Here is a 27349-nt window from a genome sequence, read left to right as displayed (position 1 = left end):
TTTCAGGGTTATAGTTACATCATTCCATTTTTGCATGCAAAGGCACGAGGCCAACTGTCTGAACTGGATTTCTGCACAAGATGAAGGCTGGAACAACACACCCATTTTAAATCCCACTGAGCGGAGTTGTCTTTTACATATTTATTAATTTATGATTTATTTATTATCCTGTCATTCTCTATGTCTGCAATAAATGGTGTAAGGGTAAAAATATTAAGTGACTATATTTCATAAGAAATTGTCTTCAACTCTACAGAGATCTGGCTTTGATCCTGACCTCGGGTGCTGTCTGTGTCATTTGCGCCTTCTCCTTGATACTTCATAGCCTTTCCCCGCTCTGTTTTATTTTTCCCACAGCAAATGACATCCTGATCCTGAGGTCAATTGGCAGTGTAAGTTAGTACCAGAGAGTCAGGACGGAGGGCTAATGATGGAAATGCAACCAGAAAAGGGGGAATTCACATCGAAAGGTGCTTGTGGATAGTCATTTCTGCACTCATGATTCTAGGACTAGGATTTTCTTTTCTGTCTATCTTCTGCTCCAAGAAGGAAGTGATGGAGAGCCATTCAGTTTCCTGTTTCCCCATTGATGTCCAACCCTACTAGTTATTCTTTAAGCATCAGGGATTGTTCTGAATGTTCACTGTAACATTGATGCAAGAAGCAATGGAAGGTGCCATTCCTGATGTTTCTGCAAGACCTTGACACCAAAGTTTTGGTAGGCACTCGAGGGGGTAATCTCCAAAGAACTTCAAACTCTTAAATCAGTAAGAAATTCAACAAATGATAATCACTGCTAATCCATTTCGTCCCCCTGCCTCAGGTGCCCACACATGTTTTCCCCATTGAAAATTATTTTCTGTTCCATGTTACTCCTTATCAGAAGTCTCCTATAAAATATAGGCAACCTTAGATTATTGTTTTGCATTTATCTGTTGCTCTCAATCTCTACACTGCAATTTTTCCATTTTATCGATGGAAAATGCCATGTTATGACTAGTTGCTGCTACAGCATATTGGCTATGATTTCTAACGGGCAGAGTAGACATACTTGAGACATGATATATGGCTTCTCAATATAAGCTTTTGGTCATTTTCATCACCTTTAAATTAGTTCAGGAATTTTTTATGCTTTATGTCGGATTTTTGATGTTGAACATGTTGAATTCCACACACAATTTAAGCACATTTCCAACATTGCTTGTGTCCTTGCAAAACTGACAGATCTGAGGAACAGCTCTAAGGATTGGTCCCAGAACACTGGGTTTTAATTTGCTGCCTCATTCAAAACTGGTTAGGGCGGATATGAAAAAGAAAGGAAAATTGATTTGTTTGGAGTGAATAAAGTTGCTAATACTAAGGAGAATGTGCTTGGGAAGCTGAAAGGTCAGAAGGTAGGAAAGTCAACTGGACCAGATGGATTACACCCCAGGGCTCTGAAGAGGTTATGGGGGACAGTTTGTGCAGCTTCAGAGCTGTGTGTCAGACATGGCTATAAGCAGCACTGGGGCCCCACAGGGGACTGTATTGGCTCCCTTCCTGTTTACCCTGTATACTTCAGACCTTAGAGTCAACACTGAGTCATGTCATCTGCAGAAATTCTCTGATGACTCAGCAATAGTTGAGTGTATAAAGGGAGGATGGAAGGATGAATAGAGAGCCTGGTAGCGGATTTTGTCGAATGGTGCAATCTGAATCATCTGCAGCTCAACATCAGTAAGACAAAAGAGATGGTGATGGACTTTAGGAAGACCAAGCCAATGTAGCCTTCGTGCCCCCAGTTGACCCCAACGTAAAATACATTGGAGCTCATGCCTCCGGTTCCCTTCCACAACAACCTTCCGAGCCTTCGGCCACCATCCGAACCGTCGATGTCCAGTATCCATTGCTCGGGAGCCGCTGCCAGCTCCACACACGTCCGTCCTTCTTGCTTTCCTCCTGAAAAAGACCGCGTACTCCTGCTCAGCTTACACAGACAAGATAGCATAACACTTCTCCATTTGGTTAGTTTTCCCCTTATCAATACCCATAACCCAAACATATAAGACACAGGATCCCATTACAGCATTACAAAGAAGCCATTTCATTATAAGATACAGAGAAGCCATTTTGTTAGCCTGAACAGTTAACACCACTGTTACTGGTACTGAGAACCCTACACCTACACTGCTCCCTGTTACTATTGATGGTGAGGACGTGGATGTGGTGAGGACTTACAAGTACCTGGGGGTGCACCTGGATGACAGACTTGAGTGGAACACCCAACACAGAGGCTGTGTACAAGATGGGCCTGAGTTGCCTCTACTTCCTGAGGAGGCTGAGGTACTTTGGAGTACACAGGCCTCTCCTTTACATGTTCTATCAGTCTGTTGTCGCCAGTACAGTCTTTTATGCGGTGGTGTGCTGGAGCAATGGTATCAACATGGGTGATGCCAACAAGCTCAATAAACTGATTAGAAAGGATGGCTCTGTTATAGGAGTCAAAATGGACACACGGAAGGCTGTGGTAAAACAAAAGACCATACGGAAAATCCTGGCAATTCTGGGCAATGTTTCTCACCCTTTGCATGCCACCCTGGCTGAACAGAGGAGGACTTTTAGTAATAGACTAAGACAACTGCACTGCTCCAAAGAGCGTTACATGAGGGCATTCTTACCCTCAGCCATTAGGCACTAAATTGAGTCAACTTATAGCCAGGGAAGTGATGACCCCTCCCCCCCTCCTTTTAGACTGCTTGAGGTAACTTTTTTTTATTCGTTTTTACTTCTACTTTTATCTTTACTTACTAATATTTGTATATCTGTGCCCTTGTAATGCTACTATGACACTGTAATTTCCTTTGGGATCAATAAATTATCTATTCATCTATCTATTAGTAATGATCTTTCAAGAATCACTAGATTCTGGAATGGTTCTGGAGAACTAGAAAATTGAAAATGTCACTCCACTCTTTAAGCAGGGAGGGAGGCAGAAGCAAAGAATTATAGGCTAATTAGCCTGACTTCAGTGGTAGGGAAGATGTTGGAGTCCATTATTGAGGATGAGATTTCAGGGTACATGGAGGCACAAGACAAAACAGGCCAAAGTCAGCATAGTTTACTTATTTGTCTTACCTGACAAACCTGTTGGAATTCTTGAGGAAATAATGGGCAGGATAGACAAAGGAGAGTCAGTAGATGTTGTTTACTTGGATTGTTGGAAGGCCCTTGACAAGATTTTGCACATGAGGCTGTTTAACAGGATAAGAGCCCATGGTATTACAGGAAAGATGCTCGCATGGATAGAAGCAGGAGGCAAGCAATGGGAATAAAGGGGGCCTTTACTGGTTGGCTACCAGTGACCAGTGGTGTTCTGTGGGAGTTAGTGTTGGGATCACTTCTTTCGAGAGAAAGAAGTATAGTACAGGGAAGTATATGGTCATGCATTTTGGTGGAAGGAATAAAAGTGCAGACTATTTTCTAAACATGGAGCAAATTTTTAAAAAAGAGATGCAAAAAGAGCTGGAATTCTTTGTGCAGGATTCCCTGAAAGTTAACTTGCAGGTTGAGTCGGTGGTAAGGAAGGCAAATGCAATGTTAAGCATTCGTTTCTGGAGGACTAGAATATAAAAACAAGGGTGTAATGCTGAGGCTTTATAAAGCATTGGTTAGACCACACTTGGCAATCTGTGAGCAGTTTTGAGTCTTTTACAAGTGGTGAATCTGTGGAATTCATTGCCACAAATGGGGAGACCAAGTTATTGAGTATATTTAAAGTGGAGGTTAATAGGTTCTAGATTAGTTAAGGCATCAAAGGTTATGGGGATATGGCAGGAGAATGGGGTTGAGAGGGATATTAAATCAGTCATGATGGAATGGCGGAGCAGATTCAATGGGCTGAATGGCCTAATTATTTTCCTATATCTTATGGTTTTATGGCCTTATGGTCTATCATAAACATATACTCGAAATTCAAACTTATTTTGAGATAATTGGCACACGGGATAAAAATCATTACAAGGAGATGAAGAGACTGATGAACATTTCCCTTCCCTTGCATTTTACCAGTGAATTTATCACTCCTAGAGTTGTAAGTGTCTAGTCTTCCTTTGCATTTCTTGCATCAATCAATTAAAACTGAAGTTCCTTTGTTCACTGTTTATTTTCACCACAGGTAAGGAAATCACGCAGACACAGAGTTCCAGGATGACTTAAAATTACAACTCTCACAGTGAGTTATCCTTTGCGTAATTATATGTGACCTTCATTATCCAATTCTAAGGTTACATAGGAACATAGAAATTAGATAATGTAGAAAGTTGGCCTTTCAAGCCTGTTCAACTATTCAATATAATCATAGATGATCATCTAAATTTAAAACCCTATTCCTATTTTAAGAAGCCCAAAGAACAACTTCTTTGAGATATTTAATGATTTTGCTTGAACTTCCTCTCTTGGTGTAGAGAGTTTTTTTGCTCACTACATTCTGGGTGAAGAATTTTCTCCTCACCTACATGGCTTACCCTGATCCTTGGACTCTGACCCCCAGTCAAAATCAGAATCAGAAGCAAAATTAGGTTTATTATTAGTGGCATCTGTCGTGAAATTTGTTGTTTTGCGGCAGCAATACATTACAATACATAATAATTTTTTAAACTATAAATTACAAGTATGTGTATAATTAAGTTAATTAAGTAGTGCAAAAGAGAGGAAAAATAGTGAGGTAGAGAGGAGAAAAAATAATGGGTTCATTGTCCATTCAGAAACCGATGGTGGAGAGGAGAAGCTGTTCCTGAAACATTGAGTGTGTGTCTTCAGACTCCTCTACTTCCTCCTTGATGGTAGCAGTGAGAAAAGGGCATGTCCTGGGTGATAGAGGTCCTTAATAATGGGTGCTATCTTTTTGAGGCTTCACCTCCTGAAGATGTCCTTGATGCTGGGGAGGTTAGTGCCCATGATGGAGCTAGCTGAGCTTACAACTTTCTGCAGGTTTTTCCACTCCTGCGCAGTGGTGATGCAACCAGAATGTTCTCCATGTACATCTGTAGAAAATTGTGAGTGTCTTAAGTGACATATCAAATCTCCTCAAACGCCTGATGAGATATACAGTAGCTTCTGTCTTTGTAATTGCATCAATATGTTAGGCCAAGGATAGATCTTAAGAGATGTTAACACCCAGGAACTTGAAACTGCTCACTCTTTCCACCGCTGATCCCTCAATGAGGACTGGTGTGTGTTCCCCTTCCTGAAGGCAACCATCAGTTCCTTGGTCTTACTGACCTTGAGCGCAAGGTTTTAGTGACACCACTCAACCAGCTGATCTATCTCGCTTCTGTACACTTCCTCATCACCACCTGAAATTCTGCCAATGATAGTTCTGTCACCAGCAAATTTATAGGTGGCTTTTAAGTAGTGCCTAGCCACAAAGTCATGGGTGTAGATATAATAGAGCAGTGGGCTAAGCATGAATCCTTGAGGAGAGATTGTCCCACCATTAGGAACATCCCTCCTGCAGCTAGTCTGTCTAGTCCAGGGGTCGGCAACGTTTACCACTGAAAGAGCCATATGGACCCATTTCCCACAGAAAAGAAAACACTGGGAGCCACAAAACACGTTTGACATTTAAAATGAAATAACACTGCATACAACGGTTTTTTTTGCCTTTATGCTATGTATAAACAAACTATAATGTGTTGCATTTATGAAATTGATGAACTCCTGCAGAGAAAACGAAATTACATTTCTGCATGCAACAAAAACATTTTGAACTCCGAAAAAAAGACGTTGGGTTGAAGGTTACTCCATAGTTAGCCTACCTTGGATCGAAGAATTAAAAGAAAGCGCGCACTGGCCGGTGTCAGGCATTGGCAGTGGTGATGTATATTAATAGCGATAAAAAAACACGTTGTAGCGGTGTGCTACTCGCAGCGCTAAAATAACGACACTGCAGTCAAAGATAACTTTATTTGAACTAAACAGCCTTGCTTTAAAGCCTCCCCCAACCCGTCCCCATGGGCGCGGATGCTCCAAAAGACACGTACTCACAAACCCCCGTAGGCTATCTCGCTATCTCCCTTAGCCGGAACGGTGGCTAATTGTGAGCCGGTTCGGATGTGCCAGGAAATGGGGTCGCCACATTTTATTTAGATTGTACAAGATCACCATAATCTTCAAATTTTGAATTACATTTCAAAAACTAACAAACCACGGGGAGCCGCAGCACAGAGATGAAAGAGTCGCATGCGGCTCCGGAGCCACGGGTTGCCGACCCCTGGTCTAGTCCTACTAGGTGTTTCTGATATACCCTTGCATTCTTAAAAACACCAGCAACATAGTCTTAATTGATGAAATCCCTCTTCATAGATCGATCCCAGAAATCATTGTGGTAAACTTTAGCTGGCCAAGCTGCATAGAAATAACATCCTTCTTCAGATACAGAGACAATACCCTGGGTGTGATCTCACTGAGACCCAGTATAATTGATTCTCCTTTGTATCTTCTCACCATGGAAGCCAATATACAATTTGCTATCTTAACTGCCTGTTGCACCTGATTACTGACTTTAAACCACTAACGTATGAGGACGCTTACATTCTTTACCTCCCTCTTCCCTAATCTACTGCCTGAATGATAATCTGCTTTCCCATCTTATTGAAAATTGTGGATAATCTCACATACATATATCCACATGATATTGCATCTGTCATACTCTCTCAGCCTATCCAAATCCCACTGGAGCTTTTTTGCATCTTCCACACATAACACATTTTCTGTGCTGTCTGCAGTGTTAGATACAGTGGCATGCAAAAGTTTGTGCACCCCTGATCAAAATTTCTGTTACTGTGAATAGTTAAGTGAGTAGAACTCCAAAAGTCATAAGGTTAAAGATGAAACATTCTTTTCAACACTTTAAGCAAGATTAGTGTATTCTTTTTTTGTTTTGTACAATTTTAGAGTGGGAAAAAAAAGAAAGGAGCACCATGCAAAAACTTGGGCACCCCAAGAGATTTGAGCTCTCAGATAACTTTTACCAAGATCTCAGACCTTAATTAGCTTGTTGGGGCTATGGCTTGTTCACAGTCATCGTTAGGAAAGGCCAGGTGATGCAAATTTCAAAGCTTTATAAATACCCTGACTCCTCAAACCTTGTCCCAACAATCAGCAGCCATGGGCTCCTCTAAGCAACTGCTTAGCACTCTGAAAATTAAAATAAATGATGCCCACAAAGCAGGAGAAGGCTATAAGGAGATAGCAAAGCTTTTTCAGGTAGCCATTTCCTCAGTTCGTAATGTAATTAAGAAATGGCAGTTAACAGGAACGGTGGAGGTCAAGTTAAGGTCTGGAAGACCAAGAAAACTTTCCGAGAGAACTGCTCGTAGGATTGCTAGAAAGGCAAATCAAAACCCCTGTTTGACTGCAAAAGACCTTCAGGAAGATTTAGCAGACTCTGGAGTGGTGGTGCACTGTTCTACTATGCAGTGACACCTGCACAAATATGACCTTCATGGAAGAGTCATCAGAAGAAAACCTTTCCTGCGTCCTCACCACAGAATTCAGCGTCAGAAGTTTGCAAAGGAACATCTAAACAAACCTGATGCATTTTGGAAACAAGTACCGTGGACTGATGAAGTTAAAATAGAACTTTTTGGCCACAATGAGAAAAAAGGGTGCAGAATTTCATGAAAAGAACACCTCTCCAACTGTTAAGCATGGGGGTGGATCGATCATGCTTTGGGCTTGTGTTGCAGCCAGTGGCACAGGGAACATTTCACTGGTAGAGGGAAGAATAAATTCAATTAAATACCAGCAAATTCTGGAAGCAAACATCACATCAACTGTAAAAAAGCTGTAGATGAAAAGAAGATGGCTTCTGTAACAGGATAATGATCCTAAACACACCTCAAAATCCACAATGGACTACCTCAAGATGTGCAAACTGAAGGTTTTGCAATGGCCCTCACAGTCCCCCGACCTAAACATCATCGAAAATCTGTGGATAGACCTCAAAAGAGAAGTGCATGCAAGACAGCCCAAGAATCTCACAGAACTAGAAGCTTTTTGCAAGGAAGAATGGGCAAAAATCCCCCAAACAAGAATTGAAAGACTCTTAACTGGCTGCAGAAAGCGTTTACAAGCTGTGATACTTACCAAAGGAGGTGTTACTAAGTACTGACCATGCAGGGTGCCCAAACCTTTGCTTCGGGCCCTTTTCCTTCTTTGAAACTGTAAAAGATGGAAATAAAAAAGTAATCTTGCTTAAGATATTAAAGAAATATGTCATCTTTAACTTTATGCCTTTTGGAAATCAGGTCATCTTTTACTCACTTAGCTATTCACAGTAACAGAAATTTTGACCAGGGGTGCCCAAACTTTTACATGCCGCTGTATATTGTTTTTAATTCAATCACCTAAGTCCTTAATATAAATTGGAAATATAATGACTAGTAGTGAAAATTGTCTTTTTCTGGATTCTGTACTGTTTCCTCCTTATGGTAAGGATATAGCTTAGACATTAATGGCCACTCTAATGGATATTGTCCTCTGACCAGTTATTTAATGTCCTCACATGTTCCTTTGGGCCCATGTTGAGTAACAGTCATGTTTGAACTGTCAGGAAATGTAGAGGAGGTGTCACCTAAAATAGAACACCAGAAATGATTTAGTAGTGAGTGATAACTGAAATAATCGACTGCAAAATAACAAGCCACAAGTGACCACAAAATGAGAGCGAGCAGATAGTAAACTCACAGGCAACAAGGTAACTGAAGGCTCAGAGCAACTGGTTCATATGAGTGAACAGTGACTGTGGACAAGAGCCGGGTTTAAATGGGCTACAGGTGATGAGTTGGAAACAAGTGGCAGTTGAGTCCTGTTAACTGGGTAGCAACTGAGATGAGCCTACATGTGCAGGCCTCACAGGACTCTTTCCCCTACCCTGCCCACCCTCACTGCTAGAACCTAATGGCCCAGGACGATCCAGATGGGTCCAGTGAAACTCCTCGGATGAGTGATGGATCCAAGATGTAATTGAATGGGACACAGTAGCTCTCCTCAGGGCCATATCCTTCCCAGTTGACCAGTATTGTGCACCCTGTCCAGGATGAAGCCAATCCATCAATTGACAAGCCATGTACACTGGACCACCGTCCACCATCCTAGGATCCAGAGGTGCAGGCTCAGGTGGGTTGAGTGGACCATGGACAACAGGCTTGAGGCAGGAACATGGAAGGTAGGTGTGATCCTGAGAGATGGTGGCAGCTGGAGATGGTAAGTGACTGGATTGATACAATTTGTAATCTTGAATGAATCAATCAATGAACTGGGACACGTGCTTTCTAGGAGTCATTGTGCAGGTGCAGATCTCAGGTGGACAGCCAGACATGGTCCCCAGGCTGTAGTAGTCTGGCTGGGCACCAACAGCTGTTAGCCTGGTGGCAGTAGGCATGGTTGGCAGCTAGGATGTTGGCTTTCGTGCCCTCTTCCAAGCATTGCAGCATTGGCGAACCAGGACCCTGGTGGAGAGGACCTCCACCATTGACTCCTCTGTTGGGAACAATGGGAATTTGTAGCCATGGAGCACTTCTAAGGGTGACATACCCATAGCCATGGAAGAGGAGGTGTGTAGATTGTTGGACAGTTCAGCCCGGAGTAAATATTTATTCTAAGTGGAAGGGTTAGAGTCCATGAAACATCACAGAAACATCTCCACTTGGTGATTGGCTCTTTCTGACTGACCGTTGGTCTATGTGTGAAAGCCAGAGGACAAACTCACTGAGGTGCGGAAGTGGGAACAGAAGGCTCACCAGAAGCGAGAGATGAATTGTGGACTTCAGTCAGAGAAAATATCCTGAGGGAAGCCGTAAAGGCGAAGTAAAGGGTGGAGAACCAGGTCCACCTTCTCAGTGGATGACAGACGTTTGAGGAGGGCAATGATGTAGGCCGCTTTGGAGAACTGGTCCACCACTGTCATAATCACCGTGGCCCCATTGGAAGGTGGTAAACCCGTGATAAAATCCATGGTGATGTGGCACCATGGGCATCGATGGATCAGTAGGAGCCACAGGAACCCAGAGAGCTGCTGGTCGGAGGAATTCAACTGGGAAAATTGACAGCAGGTATCAACGAACTACCATATATTTGTGATCATGGTAAGCCACCAGAACTGGTGTCACAAAAAATCCAGGGTCCATTGTGCAACTGGATGGCCAGAGAGTGGTGACAAGTGAGCCGGCTAGAGTGCCTCAGAGTGCGCAGCTGCAGGTACAGTTGGCAGGTGTGTTGGCTGGTGCAGGCACTTGCTGTATGGCTAGGCAGATCTGGTTCTCAAGATCTTAGATGATTGTAGTGAGGATCTGCGAGGATGGAATGATAGGCTGAGGGTAGATCTCCATTTGAGCTGGAGTCCACCTTAGTGATCTTGGAGCCGGGTCAGTAGGAGATAAAGTTGAATTGCTCATAGTAGACAGTCAAATAAGCCTGATGTTGCTTGAGTTGGTAGGTCTGTTGGATGGATATGTAATTCTGGTGACCAGTCCAAATCAGGAAAGGCTCAATTCCTCCAAGGCCCATTTGATGTCAAGTAGCTCCCTGTCTCCTACTCCATAACAGCACAGAGTTGAGTTAAACTTATGTGAGAAGAAGATACACGGGTCTGTATTGTCTGGTCCTTGCTGGAGAGGATGGCCCCAGCACCCGTGTCAGATGCAGCCACCTCCACCACAAAAGGTCCAAAGGGGTTCAGATAGTGGAGAATTGGAGTGGTAGTGAACCATCTCTTGAGCCTTGGGGTGAAAGGACATAATGAAAGAAGGAAATAACTGGGGTGTAACTGGTAATTTTCTAACTTGCAGTAGAATTGGTTTTTGAGGAGACACTGAAGGACTGAATGGACATGATCTTGGGGGTCCTTGAAGAAGGTGAGGATGTCATTGAGGTAAACTAACACATACCTGTGTAGCATGTTTCAGAGGATCTTGTTAACAAAGGCTTGGAAAACGGTAAAATATCCCCACCCCTCCTTTCCTCTATTCCCCTTCCACTGCTTCTCACCTACCTATCACTTCCCCCTGAGTCCCCTAATCCTTTTGCATGGAGGATGGTGACCAGTGGTGTTCCGCAGAGATCTGTTTCGGGGACCCCTCCGCTTTCTGATTTTTATAAATGACCTGGATGAAGAAGTAGAAGGGTGGGTTAGTAAGTTTGCTGATGGCACAAAGGTTGGGGGTGTTGTGGATAGTGTGGAGGGCTGTCAGAGGTTACAGCGGGACATTGATAGGACGCAAAACTGGGCTGAGAAGTGGCAGATGGAGTTCAACCCAGATCGGTGTGAAGTGCTTCATTTCAGTAGGTCAAATTTATATTATTAATGGTAAGAATCTTGGCAGTGTGGAGGATCTGAGAAATCTTGGGGTCCGTGTCCATAGGACACTCAAAGCTGCTGCGCAGGTTGACAGTGTTGTTAAGAAGACATATGGTGTTTTGGCATTCATCAACCATGGGATTGAGTTCAAGAGCCGTGAGGTAATGTTACAGCTATATAAGACTTAGTTAGACTTCTGTTCGGGTCTAGTCACCTCAGTACAGGAAGGATGTGGAGGCTATAGAATTGGATTGAACTGACTTTATTACTTACATCCTTCACATACATGAGGAATAAAAATCCTCATGAATGCAGGGGAGATTTACAAGAATGTTGTCTGGATTGGAACAGGTTGAGTGAACTCGGCCTTTTCTCCTTGGAGCGACGGAGGATGAGAGGTGACCTAATAGAGGTGTATAAGATGATGAGAGACATTGATCACGTGGATAACCAGACGCTTCTTCCTAGGCCTGAAATGGCTAGCAGGAAGAGGAATAGATTTAAGGTGCTTGGAAACAGGTACCAAGGGGATGTCAGGGGTAAGTTTTTCACACAGAGTGCGTGGAATGCACTAACGGCGGTGGTGGTGGAAGTGGATACAATAGGTCTTTTAAGGGCCTCTTAGATAGGTACAAGGAGCACTGAAAAATAGAGGGCTATGCACTACGGAAATTCTAGGCAGTTTCTAGAGTAAGTTACTTGGTTGGCACAGCATTGCGGATCGAAGGGCCTGTAATGTGCTGTAGATTTGTATGTTTCCATGTTTCTATGTTTCCCTTTCTCCTATGTTCCACTCTCCTATCCTATCAGATTTCTTTTCCAGCCCCTGACCTTTCCCACCCCACCTGGCTTCACCTATCACATTCCAGGTAGCCTCCTTCCCCTCCCTGCACCTTTTTATTCGGGCATCTTCTGCCTTCCTTCTTACTACTGAAGAAAGGTCTCGGCCCAAAGTGCCTACTGTTTATTCATTTCTATAGATGCTGCCTGATCTGCTGAGCTCCTCCAGCATTTTGTGTGTGTTACCAAGTATTTGTAGTGGCCAGTGGGTGTTCTGAATGCCGTCATCCATTCATCCCTCTTACGTATGTGGATCAGATTGTACGCACTCTGCAGATCCAGTTTGATGATTATCTGGGCCCAACGAAGTGTTTCAGATGCACCATCCATCAAGCAGAGAGGGTAGCAGTTCTTCATAGTGATTTTGTTGAGTCCATGGTAGTGAATGCAGGGACAATAACCCTCATCCTCCTTTTTGACATAGAAGAATCCTGTACTGGCTGGGGACAAGGTGATCGAATGAAGCTGTGCTTCAGTGATATAGTTACTCATGACCTCAATCTCAGGAAGGGAGCGGGTGAACAGATGACCTTAGGGAGGGGTGATACGTGGGAGGAGGTCGGTAGTGCTGTTGTGTAGTCTATGAGGTGACTTCCCTTTTACTGAAGTCGTGGTATTCCGATGGGATTTTGCTGAGGTCAAGAGTTTCCTCCGTCTCCACAGATTTATGAGGTTGCAGGCAGATGATCTAGCTGATGGGTCCCCTACTTAGTAGAGAACCGGATGACCAGGTGAAGTGAGGGCCGTGAGTGGAGAGCCAGGGGTAACCCAAGATGAGAGGGGTGTTGAGGACTCATGGTACTCTCCAATGCTCCTGTTCGTAGGCCGTGTGTGTGCTCCGACCATCCCAGACCCCAAGGGATGTCCATTAATGGCCATGATTCAAAATTTCAAAGTACATTTATTGCCAAAGTATGTATGCAGTATATTGAATTAAATTGACTTTATTTCTTACATCCTTCATATACATGAGGAGTAAAAATCTTTACATTACATCTCTGTCAGAATGTGCAATATAGCTTAGAAATACAATTGTATCAGAGTGAATTAAGCAGTCTGATGGCCTGGTGGAAGAAGCTGTCCCGGAGCCTGTTGGTCCTGGTGTTTATGCTGCGGTACCGTTTCCCAGATGGAAGCAGCTGGAACAGTTTGTGGTTGGGGTGACTCGGGTCCCCAATGATCTTTCGGGCCCTTTTTACACCCCTGTCTCTGTAAATGTCCTCAATAGTGGATATAGTCCTCAATTCACATCCACAGATGTGCTGGGCTGTCCACACCACTCTGCAGAGTCCTGCGATTGAGGGAAGTACAGTTCCCATACCAGGCAGTGATGCAGTCAGTCAGGATGCTCTCAATTGTGCCCCTGTAGAAAGTCCTTGCCAAACTTCTTGAACTGTCTGAAGTGAAAGGGGTGCTGTTGTGCTTTTTTCACCACACAGCTGGTATGTACAGACCACGTGAGATCCTCAGTGATGTGAATGCTGAGGGACTTAAAGTTATTCACCCTCTCAGCCCCAGATCTATTGATGTCAATAGGGGTTAGCCTGTCTCCATTCCTCCTGTAGTCCACAACTAGCTCCTTTGTTTTTGCGACATTGAGGGAGAGGTTGTTTTCTTGACACCACTGTGTCAGGGTGATGACTTCTTCTCTGTAGGCTGCCTCATTATTATTTGAGATTAGGCCAATCAGTGTAGTATCATCAGCAAATTTAATTAGCAGATTGGAGCTGTGGGTAGCAACGCAGTCATGGGTATACAGAGAGCAAAGGAGGGGGCTGAGGACACAGCCTTGAGAGGCTCCTGTATTGAGGGTCAGAGGTGAGGGAGCCAACTCTTTCCACCTGCTGGCGAGCTGACAGGAAGTCCAGGATCCAACTAAACAGGCAGGGTGAAGGCTGAGGTCTCTGAGCTTCTTGTCAAGCCTGGATGGAATTATGGTGTTGAATGCTGAACTGTAGTTCAAGAACAGCATTCTCACATAAGCATCCTTCTTCTCCAGATGTGTAAGGATGGTATGTAGAGCTGTGGCTATTGCGTCATCTGTCGATCGATTGTGTCGGTAGGCGAATTGTAGGGGGTCCAGTGTGAGTGGCAGCAAACTGTAGATGTAATCCTTGACTGGCCTCTCAAAGCATTTTCTTATTATTGAGGTGAGTGCGACAGGACGCCAGTCATTCAGACATGTTATCTTGGTCTTTTTTAGCTACAGGGACAATGGTGGATGTTTTGAAGCATGAAGACACTCTATTCTGGGAGAGGGAGAGATTAAAAATGTCTGCAAACACTCCTGCCAGTTGTACCTCACACATCCTGAGTACTCGCCCTGGGATGCCGTCTAGTCTCGCAGCTTTATGACTATTCACTCATTGGAAACACCTGCATACTTCAGCCTCAGAGAGGGCTAAGGTGCAGGTTGCTTTGGCAGCTCTCCTCAGGGACAAGCGCCGAGATTCGTCTCCGAGATGCCGTACTCTACCACAAGGGTTCTGAATTTCATGGTGCAATTCAGCACCAAGAGTAAGCCTTGATCTGCTGCCTCCCTTCCACTTGCCAGATGGCCGAAAATCCAGTGCACCTCCATGGTGAATTCTTCACATTTATTGTAAATGGTGGTCTTATAGTCCCAGTTAACAGCATTCCAGGTCAGAGCTCACCCAATCAAGGAAGAGAGATGACAAAGGCAACCTTGGCTCAGTCTATAAAATACAGAGGTAGCTGAAGGTTGAAGTGAAAGATGCACGATGATGGGAAGTTGTGCCGTCAGTTTGGGGATCCATCAAAGTGTTTGGGCCCCGGAAACCAGGGCTTTGATGGAGCAGTTGGATGGTCACAGGTTGGCTGTATCGAGACAGAGAGTTGAAGAGATTGGCAAGCAGATGGTGAGCATACTCTGCTGGGTCAGTCAAATTGGCTCACTCATCCTTTCAGGAAATGTAGAGGAGGCTTGATCCAAATGAGGAACTGCAGGGACAATTTAGTGATGAGCGATAACTTTACTAACCAACTGCAAAATAACAAGCCATGAGGAGCCACAAAATAAGGAAGAACAGATGCTAAACTCACAGGCAACAAGGTAACTGAAGGTGTAATAACATATGCCATCCATGTAATTCTTACAAATTTATTTATTTATTGAGATACGGTATGGAATAGGCCCTTCTGGCCCTTTGAGCCATAGCCACCAGCAATCCTAACCTAATCACTTACCAACCGGTACACTTTTGGACAGTGGGAGGAAACCGGAGCACCCAGAGGAAACCCACGTGGTCATAAGGAAAACATACAAACACCTTACAGGCAATTGAACCCGAGTTGCTGGTACTGTAAAGTGTCTACGCTACTGTTCCACCCCAATGAATATAACCCATAATGAATTATGAAAACAAAGAATGCTTAATCAAACACTATATTTACAATATTACTCAAATATAGCTGAAATATTAAATACAATACAGAAGTCATCTCTGTAGATGTATTAGGTATTGGGCACAAAAGAAATAATATTGAATTTACATTTGTGCACATCAAGACCAAGTGGCACAATGACACCAACAAAGGCTGTGTAAGTCATTCTCATTGGATTAGTGGGATTTATAGCTTGAATGTCAATACAATGGTTATTGTGTATGATGCTTTCTTTTCTCTGCCCTTCAAAGGCCGTACATTGATTGAAGCCACAACCAGAGGTCCACTCGACCCATTAAAAACAGTGTGACAGAGGAAGTAGAGTTCAAAATGGCAAACGGTACAGCAATAATTTTATGGCTATCTCAATGGAGTTAGAATGCATTCTTAGCATGTGAGTTTATGCTCTAAAATGGTTTGTTTTTCTGATCACGTTTTCCCTTATTAGTAAGGTACAAGGATATACATTTAATAGACACGCTGAAGCAAAAAAGCTGTAGATGCTGAGAAACAGAAAATGATGAGAACATATGACAGGTGAAGCAGTAGCCACTGGAAGAGAAGCAAAGTCAATGTTTCAGTCAAGGTCCCTTCATCAGAACTGGGAAAGTGAGCAAAATGTGCATGCTTACTTTATACAGAATGGTGGATGTGAGAAAACAGATAGAATGGCTCTAGCATTAGAGGGCATTGACCAAATTTGTCACGATAATAATTATTTTTTTTAAAGTTGTGGTACCTGACAATTTTAAATAGAGTATTATGTCAGCATTTGCCGCAGAGAGAGGAATGCTGTTCCTTGAGCTTAGGTAGTACACCACTTGAGGAACGTAGGAGGATGAAGGCAGAAAAGTGGAGAAATAAAGTTGCAAGTGAATGAAAGCTCTGGGTTCTCCTTTCAGACTAAATGAAGGTGTTCTGCATGCTGGTCACTCAATCTGCATTTGATTTCTCCAATGAAGTGAAGACCTCATCTTGAACATTGAATCCAATGCATTTGATTGGGAGACGTGCAAGTGAATAGCTGCTTCCCTGGTTAATGAGAAAGGAAAAAGCGAAAATATAAAAGGTCGGGTGTTGTGTCCTCAGAGTCTGGCCGATCCACTTCTCCAAACCGACTCTTAACTACCCTCTGCAATGACTTACAGTCAGTCAGTTCACATTGAGCTCTGAATGGCTAATAAATGGGGCCTAATCCAAGTAACACACACAAAATGCTGGAGGAGTTCAGCAGGTCAAACAGCCAGTATGGAAATGAATAAGCAGTCGATGTTTCAGCCAGTCCTGTTGAAGGGCCTTGGCCCGAAACATCAACAGTTTATTCCTTTCCATAGATGCTGCCTCACCTGCTGAGTTCCTCCAGCATTTTGTATGTGTTACTCTAAATGTCCAGCACCTGCAGAATCTCTTGTGTTTTTGATTTCCTACTCCAAATTTTGTGAATGAATGATACAAAATGGTACAATAAGTCTAAATTTAATATAAACTGCGCAACATTCCCTTCTCTCTCACATCACAAATGACACACTGGACATGAACCAAATGATATGTCCTTGGTCTGGACAGATCACAATGATGATCTCAGCCCTTGACCTACACTAAAGTTCAAAGTATATTTATTATCTTCGCATGTATACATTATACAACCTTGAAATTCGTCTCCTTACAGGCAGTCACAAAACAAAGAGACCCAAAAGAACCCACATAAAAAGAAAACAGTTGAACAAAGAGAAAAGAAGATTGTGCAAACAATAAAAGTAAACAAATGAAAGTGAGTCCTCAGACACGAAGCCCAGAGCAGCCATGGCAGGCCACAGCCTCAGCCTCAGCTTCAGTGCAGCTCAGAGCAGAGTAAACGTCACAGAGCAACGAGAAGAACTGGCTCGACCCTCACCTCTGGCCCTAACACCCTGCCTTTTCAATCCATCTGGCCCAGCGTTTAAATCATCCAAACATTGGGTCGTTCCTTGCTCGAAGACCTGGGCTCTATCACATCGATAGCTCTGGGCCTGGACCACATTGCCTTGTTTTGGCTCGTACCCAACCTTTCCAACTTTACATATGGCAACAGGATGAAGGTGTGCAACTGATATGCAGCGGTGGAAGTGGTGGCTATGAAGGAAAGAGAAAATGTCTAACTTAGCAGTGCAATATCCTGTACAAAAACATGATGTTATCGCGCTTCTGTCAGTGATCTTAAAGAGCTCACCAGTCACTTTCAGAAGTTAATGACGTACTCAATGCCTCTTTAAGAACACAGCTCTAAAATAGGTTCAAGATTAGTCAGAAATGAGGCTGCCTAGACATTGGTTTTGTTTCAGGTCTGACTGGCTGATTGAGGTTCACTTACTTATTGGTTTTGATTAGCAAGGGCATGAGTTTCATTTAGTTAAACTGCCGAGAAAAACAAAAGGGAAGTATGGTAGTGAGAGCACGGTTTGTGGTAGAGCATAGCAAGTATTTCAGATGACTGCTGTTAGCTAGCTAAGTCTCCAGTGCAGGGGTTGGCTTCTCTCACTGAATGTGTTATAATTCTTTGCCAAATTTAGTACCTGTCTCATAAGCAAGCTGAGCAGCTGGCCTCCTCATTCACAAGATGAATATGTCAAGCATTTAGATACTCTTGTCATTAATTGCCATGTTACTTACATCACTGTCCTTAAAATATTACATGTATCGTGAGACACATCTTAAATACTCCATCCCAAAGCAAAATACTGCAGATACTGTGAACCTAATATAAATACAGACAGTGCCAGACATACTTGGCAGGTCATCTCAGAGAGTCATGGAGGCATGCAAGCACGGAAACAGGAAACAGGCCCTTCAGCCTAATTGGTCCATGTTGACCAAGATTCCCATCTAAGAGGGTTCCATTTGCCTGTGTTTGATCCTTATCCCTCAAAAATGGTGGTTCCCAAAATGGGTATCACACCGCCCCCCCGGGGCGGTGAGAGTTTCTAAAAGATAAAGATAAAAGAGGTAGTGGGTCGCTCAGTAGCAAGGGAGTCAGGTGAAGGATTACAGGCTTAATTTAAGAAATAAATTACTTATCCTCTGCCTCATAATTGATTACAATGATCACGTAATTACCTCATCTCTTGCTAATCCACTGTTCTCTGAGACCTCGCTCGAGGCACATTATAGTTGCTGAAAATCAATGCGACTCTTCTGTATTTGACATAACATAAGTAATCTGTACTGAATACCTGCACATTATTGCTGTTCACTAATGTAGTACATTGTTAACTAGTATGTACACTCCCACACTCTAATCACACAGTGACGTAATTCCAAAGAATTATGGCATTCAATGGGGTAACATTCAGAATCTGCCCTTTTGAATGGTCTTGATCATGACAAAATGATGGAGTAGACTCGATGGTCTAAATAGCCTAATGCTGCTCCTATATCTTATGGTCTTGTGCAACATATGGGACATCATCAACAACAGGATGCTACCATTGGGTTATTACTTTCTTGAATAAAAGCTGTACCCAACATATTTACCATTCACTGTATAATTCAATTAAGCGCAAAATTAGCTGTCACAACCTTTTTCAATTTCCAAGCCTCTCTGAGTTGAAAGAGCAAGAAAAAAATACTAGATGATGATCTTCAAGTATACTGTGTCCATCTGGGTGAACAGCATAAAGATATGTCAGAGAGATTTCAGGATCTTCTCTCGATCCAAATTGCAGATTGGGTAATAAATGCATTCCTAAACACTTGAAATGAGGAATTAACAGGAAGGATAGAGGAAGAACTGATCTTGCTATAAAATGACTGAACTGAAGCTGAGGTTCAAAAAGTCAAATTGAGATTTTTGGTTGCACAAACAGATCTCTGAACGCTATCCTGTGCTGTGGCAAAAGGTCAAGATGCTCTTTATTGTCTTTCCAATATCATATTTAGTGGAGTGCGTTTTCAGGGCAGTCACCCAATTTCTTTCAAAGCAACGAAACAGACTACAAACTACTGAACGTGGGGATCTGAGACTCCTTCTGAGTGACATTCAGCCTGATGTTGAGAAGCTGATATCACTGCACCAAGCCCACCCGTCTCATTGAAAGGTGAAAAAGCAATAAAGTAGTGAATAGTTGGACTACTAATGTATGCTCTAAAATTGTTGAAGAAAATTGCTTTTACTGTAATTAAATAAAGAAATAACTTTATTTGCAGCTTTAAATAGATTTAAATAATTTTTACAATCACCTGTATTTGTCGCTGCTTTGAATTTGCAGTTCCTATTTTCTTTCTCTGTGTATCCTAAATCAAAATTCTTTAGTTTTTATGTAATAGCCAGAAAGGGAGAAGAGGGCACTGGAGATGTGGTCTGGGAGCCAAAGGGATGTTAATCCTAAGTATTTTGGGAACCACTGCTCTAATCCTTTCCTATTCCGTTATCTATGCAAATATCTATAAAGTATTGTTAATGTACTTGCTTTAACCACTCCCTCCAGCATATATTGACCACCCTCTGGATGAAGTTGCCCCTCAGGTTCAATTAAATCTCTCCCCTCCCACCTTAAACTTATGCCCTCTAGCTCTTCATTCTCCAACCCTGGGAAAAGATTATATACATTCACCAGATCTATGCTCCTCATAAACCTCAATAAAATCACTCCTCATACTCCTACATTCCAGTGGGAAATGTCCCTACCTACTTAACCTCTCTCCACAATTCAATCCCTGGAATTCTGGCAACATCCTTATAAATCTCTTCCACACTCTTTTCCAGCATACCATCTTCCTCTAATACAATGACCAACGCTGAACATAATAGTTAAAATGCAGCCTCAACAACATCTTGTACAACTGCAACATAACATCCCAGCTTGTATACTCAACTACACAACATCTGTGGAGAGAGTAAACTGAGTTAACAGAAAGTGAGGAGAGGAACAATCCCTACGCAACTCCCTTGTCCATTCATCCCTCCCCACTGATCTCCCTCCTGACACTTATCCTTGCAAGCGATACAAATGTTACGCCTGCCCCTATAGCTCCTCCATCGCTACCATTCAGGGCCCTAAGTAGTCCTTCCAGGTGAGGCAACACTTCACCTGTGAATCTGTTGGGGTCATCTACTGTATCTGGTGCTCCCTGTGTGGCCTCCTGTCTATCAGTGAGACCCAACATAGATTGGGAGACCGCTTCACCGAGCACCTATGCTCCGTCTGCCTGAAAAAGCAGGGTTTCCTAGTGGCCACCCATTTTAATTCCACTTCCCATTCCCATTCCGACGTGTCAGTCCATGGCCTCCTCTACTGCCATAATAAGGCCACACTCAGGTTGGAGGAGCAATACCTTATATTTTGAGTGGGTAGCCTCCAACCTGATGGCATGAACATCAAATTCTCGAACTTCCAGTAACGGTTCCCCTCTTCTTTTTCACCATTCCCATTTCTCTCTCTCACCTTATCTCCTTACCTACCCATCACTGCCCTCTGGTGCTCCACCCCTATCCTTTCTTCCATGGCCTTCTGTCCTCTCCTATTAGATTCCCTCTTCTCCAGCCCTTTATCTCTTTTACCAATTGACTTTCTCGCTCAGTACTTCACCCCTCCCATTTTCACCTATCACCTACTACCTTGTGTTTTTTCCTCCCCTCCCCCTACAACCTTCTTATTCTGACTTCTCACCTTTGAGAAGGTCCTGATGAAGGACCACGGCCCAAAACATCGACTGTTTACTCTTTTCCATAGATGCTCTCTGGCCTGCTGAGTTCCTCCAGCATTTTGTGTGCGTTCCTAGCATTTCAGGCCAGCTACTTTTCTTCAAAGCCTGGCAAAGTTAGAAACAAACCAAGTGGTAATGTGAAAAGGAAGAAGGTAGTTGATGGGAGAACATAAAAGGAGGTCTGTAAGGAGTGGAACACTGCATAAGATAATTTTTGTGAGACTAATCACCTTTGAGTTGGTGATGGAGAGCTGCCTTCTTAAAGTGCTGTTTTCCTTTTTGCTGAAGGTACCCTACAGTGCAAGGGCAAATGAGAGGTGATTTAGCAACAAGTCAGGATGGTGTGCAATTTGGAGAGGCGCCTGGAGGAAGATATGTTCCCATCTGGCTGTTGCCATTGCCTTTCATTGTGATAGAGGTCATAGGTTTGGGAGGTTCTATCAGAGTAGTCTGAGCTGGTAACCGTAGGTCATTTTGTAGACAGTGCACACCAAGTGGCCAAGCCAGAGGGAATAAATATTCTAGGGTGATTAATGGGGTGCCCATCAAGAAGGCTGTTTTGCTGTGGATAATGTGACAGTTTCTTGAGAGCTATTGGTATTGCATTCATCCAGGGTGCTCTCGCATAGTTGATGGTGAGAGGCCCTGAGGAGGAGACAACCTCTGACCTACTCTTTTCATCACAATATTATGGTGGAGGACACAGTGATGGTAGCCATTGAATGCCAAGGTTTGGTGGTTAGATCTTCCCTCCTTGAAGATGTCCATTTCCTGCAGTTGTTACTGCCACTTTTCAGCCCAGGCCCGAATGTTTGCAGGGGCTTGCCATATGCAGTAATGGGGCACTTAATTTGCTGAGGAATTGTGAGAAACTTATTTATTTTTAGAAATACAGAACAGTTGCAGGCCCTTCTGGCCCAATGAGCCCTTGTCACCCAATTACGCTCATGTGACCAGTTTTTTGTAGTTTTTTGGAATATGAGTGGAAACCAGAGTATCCAGAGGAAACCCACATGATTACGGGGAGAACGTACAAACTCCTTACCGACAGTGGCAGAATTAAACCCGGTCACTATGCTAACTGCTGCCTATCGTGAGTTGAACTTAAAATTGTACAGTCATTAGTAAATTTCCCAACTCTGGCCTTGATGGAAGGTAGGTCACAAATGAAGTGGCTGAAGATGGTCAGACCCGAGATACTGGGCAGAGGAACTCCTGCAGTGAAGTCCTGGGGCTGGGAGAATTGACCCGTGACAACCACAGACCACCTTTCTCTGCATGGAGTTTGATTCCAACCATTTGAATTATTTTTTTCAGTGATACCCACTGACTTCAGTTCTAATAGTACAAGGCCAAAGAAGATAACAGTATAACAAGTGAAGAAGCAAAAGATCACTGCAAAGCAACTTGAGATTTGCAGGAGTCTACAGGAGGGGTCTGTCATAAATTGAGTTGACAGACTACTCTTCCACAACATCTATTGCCTGCAGACTCTGTCTCCCCCACACATTTAACCAATAGGGTTGCACCTGTGATGTCATCAGCGCCATGTCATCAGTGATGAATAAGGAGTTTAGCGGAGTAAGCTGGAGGAACCACCCACTTCTGGATGTTTATTAGGGAGTGGTAAGAATTTTTTTTCAGTGAAAATTTGGGAATGGCAGAGGATGATTTGTAAAATATGAAGGCTGAGGGTGGAAAGGACAACCACGCTGAACAAGATCTCAGACCAGAAGAGTGTCAGTAAAATCAGGTTTTCCTGGGAAGGCCCATCACTGGACACTCTTGGAAAAATAAGAACTAATTTTCCTCGAGCACTGCTCAGGGTATGTTATCATTCGATGTGTGTTTGATATAGAAATCACATCAAATACAGAAGCGAGAATCTGCTCCAAAATGTCCAGTTGAGTTCCCATAGAGGTGCAATTCAAACAGCAATGTATGCAATCAGTTTCCACTCCAGAAGAAATCAATTTTCAGATGACTAATACAAACTACAACAGAGCTTTGAGTCCAGATTTCCAGGTCAACTGAAAGGTAAACAAATGATAAGTGGCTTTGCCTGTACACAGATAAGGTGATCGCCTTCTGTTGTGTGGCCATGAATTACCTGTTTAATTTCCTTTTGTTATTCCACTTGGGTAATCCCTCCACAAAGGAATTGTTAGCCAATTAATAGAGCTATCTGAAGAACCAAAGGAAATTAGTTTTTCACATTATGATGTGGAAGATTTTAATAGCTGAACTACTCCAAGAATCACTATCACAGTCCAGAATTTGACACTAGGGTTATAATTAACTCAGTATATTTAGAAACTGTTACATTATTTATCCATCACTGAGTTGGATTGTAGTAGAAACTACTTTCCAAATGCAAGAAAATCTGAAGATTAAAGAAATATATTACAATGCTAGTAATAAACCTAATCAAATAAACATTTTGTTATAAATTATGGCAGCTGATAGAGGTGTGAAATCTCCCTCTCCTGGTGATAGGGAGAACAGCAAAACTGTCCAGCAGTAAATGAATATTATAAAAAACTAAGAGCCTGAAAATATGAAACCAGAACGTAAAATGTTTGAAACTCTCAGCAGGTCAGGCATCATCTGTGGAGAGAAAACAATGAACATGTCAGGTCCTAGACCCTCTGCTGGAACTGGATTTCCTAGTTGAGTACCCAGAAAGTCACAGAGTCATAGAGCACTACAACACAGAAGCAGGCCCTTCTGCCCATCTTCTGTTGTTCAGACGAGCCAAACTGTTATTCTGCCTAATCCCATCAGGCCACACCTGGACATAGCCCTTGATACCCCTTCCATCAATGTACTTATCCAACCTTCTCTTAAATATTGAGATCAAATCCACATCCACCACTTGTGCTGGCAGCTCATTCCACACTTTCAGCACCCTCTGAGTGAAGAAATTTCCCCTCAGGTCCCCCTTTAATATTTTACCTTTCACCCTTAACCTATGACCTCCAGTTCTAGTCTCACCCAACCTCACTGGGAAAAGACCACTTGTATTTACCCTATCTATACCCCTCGTAATTTTGCATTCCTTTATCAAATCTCCCCTCATTTTCCTACATTCCAGGAAATAAAATCTTAATCTACTCAACAGAGGTGCAATGCAGCAAGGAAGTTTTTGCAAAATGTTCCAGTTAAAATGTTAGCATTTGTTGGGAGTATTTTAAATACTTACTTCATCATTTTCTCTGTGTGTCAGTTCTGTAGATTAGCATGATTTTACAGCTGATCACATTTCCTACAAAACTCAGGACAGGAAGAGACGTTAATCCAAGGTTAATCCATCAGCAGCAAAGAGGAAGTAGAGGAAATCAGTTTCCACTGCCTGCTGTATAAGCAATTTAAAAAATAAAAGCTATGTTATGTTGACGAGGCAAAGAATTGCTAATAGATTCACCGCAAGCATATTGATGATGGAATCAGCTTCAAATCTTATGCCTACCTTTCTCAGATTCACAATTAAATAGAGCAACAATATTTAGTTCAACAGCCTGTTGAATCTGTTGTAGACAGTGTTGACTGAAATAAAATTAGTCAGATATGCTTGATGATGCATTCCATAAGATACAACTTTTTTCCAATGAATTCAATGTTTGATTTTGCTGCTTAAGATTGGATTCATGTGGTAATTGTGAATTAAAAGAGAAATACTTTGCAGTGACACCGTTACTAGACTTCCAAAGTCCAGGTCATGAGCCACATGCTTGGGATTTGACTTGGATTCTTGTGATAATCTCCAGAGCTCTGGGGATCTGAACCTCCAGGTCTCTCCAGGTTCAAAGGATGCAATGCCCTCCTCCAAGCATACCTGGTGAGGTGGTTTGCTTTTATGACAAGTTGAAACCAGTGGCCTGTGGGTTTTCCAGATCAGCTAACTACAAATCCTCCCAGATACATTCACCCGAATCAGAACCCACCTAGCGGTCCCGAATGGGTGACATTTATTCTGTTTCATTTCGTCATCTGCCAACCAGTCCCTTGATCACAATGGTAACTATTTTGTCCATTGCTCTGTGTAGCAAGGCTCATAGTTGTGCAACCTTGTGATAGCAAAAAATCTTGCCCATATGATATTGTATCTTTTGTGCTCCCTTGTCCTGCTCTCCAGCAAACCATGTATCCAAAACTCTGCTGTGAAGCCTTAGCAGATACATGCCCCATTCACTGGATCCTGCTCCATTTCAGATTTACTCTGCTTCTTGTGCCTAATACTTCCTCCATTTCTAGGACAGTCTGAGATATAGTATCGCCATGCTCCTGGTGCCAACATAGCATGCCCACAGTTTAACCCTAACCCATACAGTACTGTGCAAAAGTCTCAAGCACATACATATAGGAAGGGTGATTCAAAATTTTGCACAGTACTGTACTGATTTTATGTATTGCACTGTACTGCTGACACAAAAAAAAACAAATTTCAAGACATATGTGAGTAATGATAAACTTGATTCTGATATGGGTCTCTATTGTGGACTGAGAGTGGGAAGGGGGCAGGGAGAGGGGAATCATGATTGGGAAAAGAGAAAGGGAGAGAGGAGGTGGTGGGCTGTGTCTGTGTTCATGCTAACTGCCGCCCCTGGCACTCCTTCCCTGCCACCTTCCTACACCTTTCCCACATTGCCCCACACTCGTCATTCTCAACATCCTTTTCTCCGCCAGATTTACAAACTTGGTGTTCTACTCCACGTTGATAAATTTAGTACTGTGCATAAGTGTTAGGCACCCTAGCTATATACAGTATATGTGCCTAAGCCTTTTGCACAGTCCTATACCTGCGTTCCTCTTACTGATGCCAGTATTTAATGTCTCTACTACTGGCAGCCAAACCTTCAGCTGCCACAGCCCAAAGCTCTGGAATTCCCTTCTTAAAACTCTCAACCTGTCCAGCTCTCCTTCCTCCTTCAAGATGCTTCTTAAAACTTTTGTTCATCTCTACAAAACTATTTTTTCTCTATGTGCTGGTCTACCATTCCTTTACTGAAGCTGATAATACCAAATTGAAGGTGAGTATGAGTGGAGCTAATTCTCTGTCTTTGATACCCCCTTATGGTTAAGTTGAACTTACTCCCACCTGAGCTGATAGGAGAGCTGAGTTGATAAGAGTCACCTGAGATGACAGATGAGATCTGTCAGGGAGTCTGTAGGACCTTTTTCCCCAGGTGTGGCAAAAAGAACTTGGGCACTTATTAGTACTAATTTAATCCTCATCTCATTGAAAAAAAAACACAAAATGCTTAGCACCTTCCCAGATATACCCCTTCTTGTTTGAGGATCGGCAGCTTTAAATTCCTTGGTATTATCATATCTGAGGATCTGTCCGAGGACCAGCACTTAGGTGTTATCATATAGAAGGCATGACAGTGCTTTTTCTTTCTTAGAAGTTTGCATAGATTCGGCATGTCATCAAAAACTTCTGTAAACAGTTCTGTCAGCTGCGGAAAGCCAGAGAAGGCAATCTCTGGCCTCACCAAACGTGTGAGATTGAGATGCAAAACCTCCAGTCTGTGTGGATGCTGTGTGACGTGTTACCCTGTTACACAACAGTACCACAAAGTCACAGACAGTACACCATATGCAATTAAATGATTTAACTTTATAACTCTTAATTTGACCAAAGGGTTAGTAAAGAAAAACAAACAGAAAAGGGCCCATTTCAATGAAACAGTCTAACGTGCACAAGTTGGCACTCACAGTTTCCCTTCCGCTGGTCCCCCATCGATTTCCCCAGGCTTCATCGACTCCCGACCCCACTCCAAGTCCACTCCTTTCTGGTGTCTATGACCTCTCCTTTCTGGCATCCTCTTTCCCCATCTTCCACCGAACAAAAGACCCAGATCACCTTGGTCGCAGGCACATAACAAGAAAAAAACACTCCCCTCATTGGACAGCGCACATTCCAAAGCCCCCGTTACCTCTAGTCATAACCTAAGCACTGCTGCTACAGAAAAACCATTACATTAGCAGTGAAATCTTTCCCAGGCTGCTACACTTTGATAAACTTCCATAGCTGCACAGTGGAGAATATCCTAACTGGTTGGTCACGGCCTGGTCTGGAAA

At 43.0% G+C, this 27349-nt stretch overlaps 1 long non-coding RNA gene across 1 annotated transcript; it reads right to left on the bottom strand.

The window, feature by feature from the left end:
- Positions 1-1919: 1919 nt before the first annotated feature.
- On the bottom strand, positions 1920-24514 carry LOC132384488 (uncharacterized). The gene is made up of 3 exons (XR_009508910.1): positions 24468-24514; positions 8128-8202; positions 1920-1938 (listed from the first exon to the last, which is right to left on the bottom strand). It is a non-coding gene; the product is annotated as an uncharacterized LOC132384488 (long non-coding RNA).
- Positions 24515-27349: the final 2835 nt, after the last annotated feature.

The sequence above is a fragment of the Hypanus sabinus genome, chromosome X1 (assembly GCF_030144855.1).
Source record: "Hypanus sabinus isolate sHypSab1 chromosome X1, sHypSab1.hap1, whole genome shotgun sequence".
NCBI lineage: Eukaryota > Metazoa > Chordata > Chondrichthyes > Myliobatiformes > Dasyatidae > Hypanus > Hypanus sabinus.
This window is presented reverse-complemented; position numbering and strand designations above follow the sequence as displayed.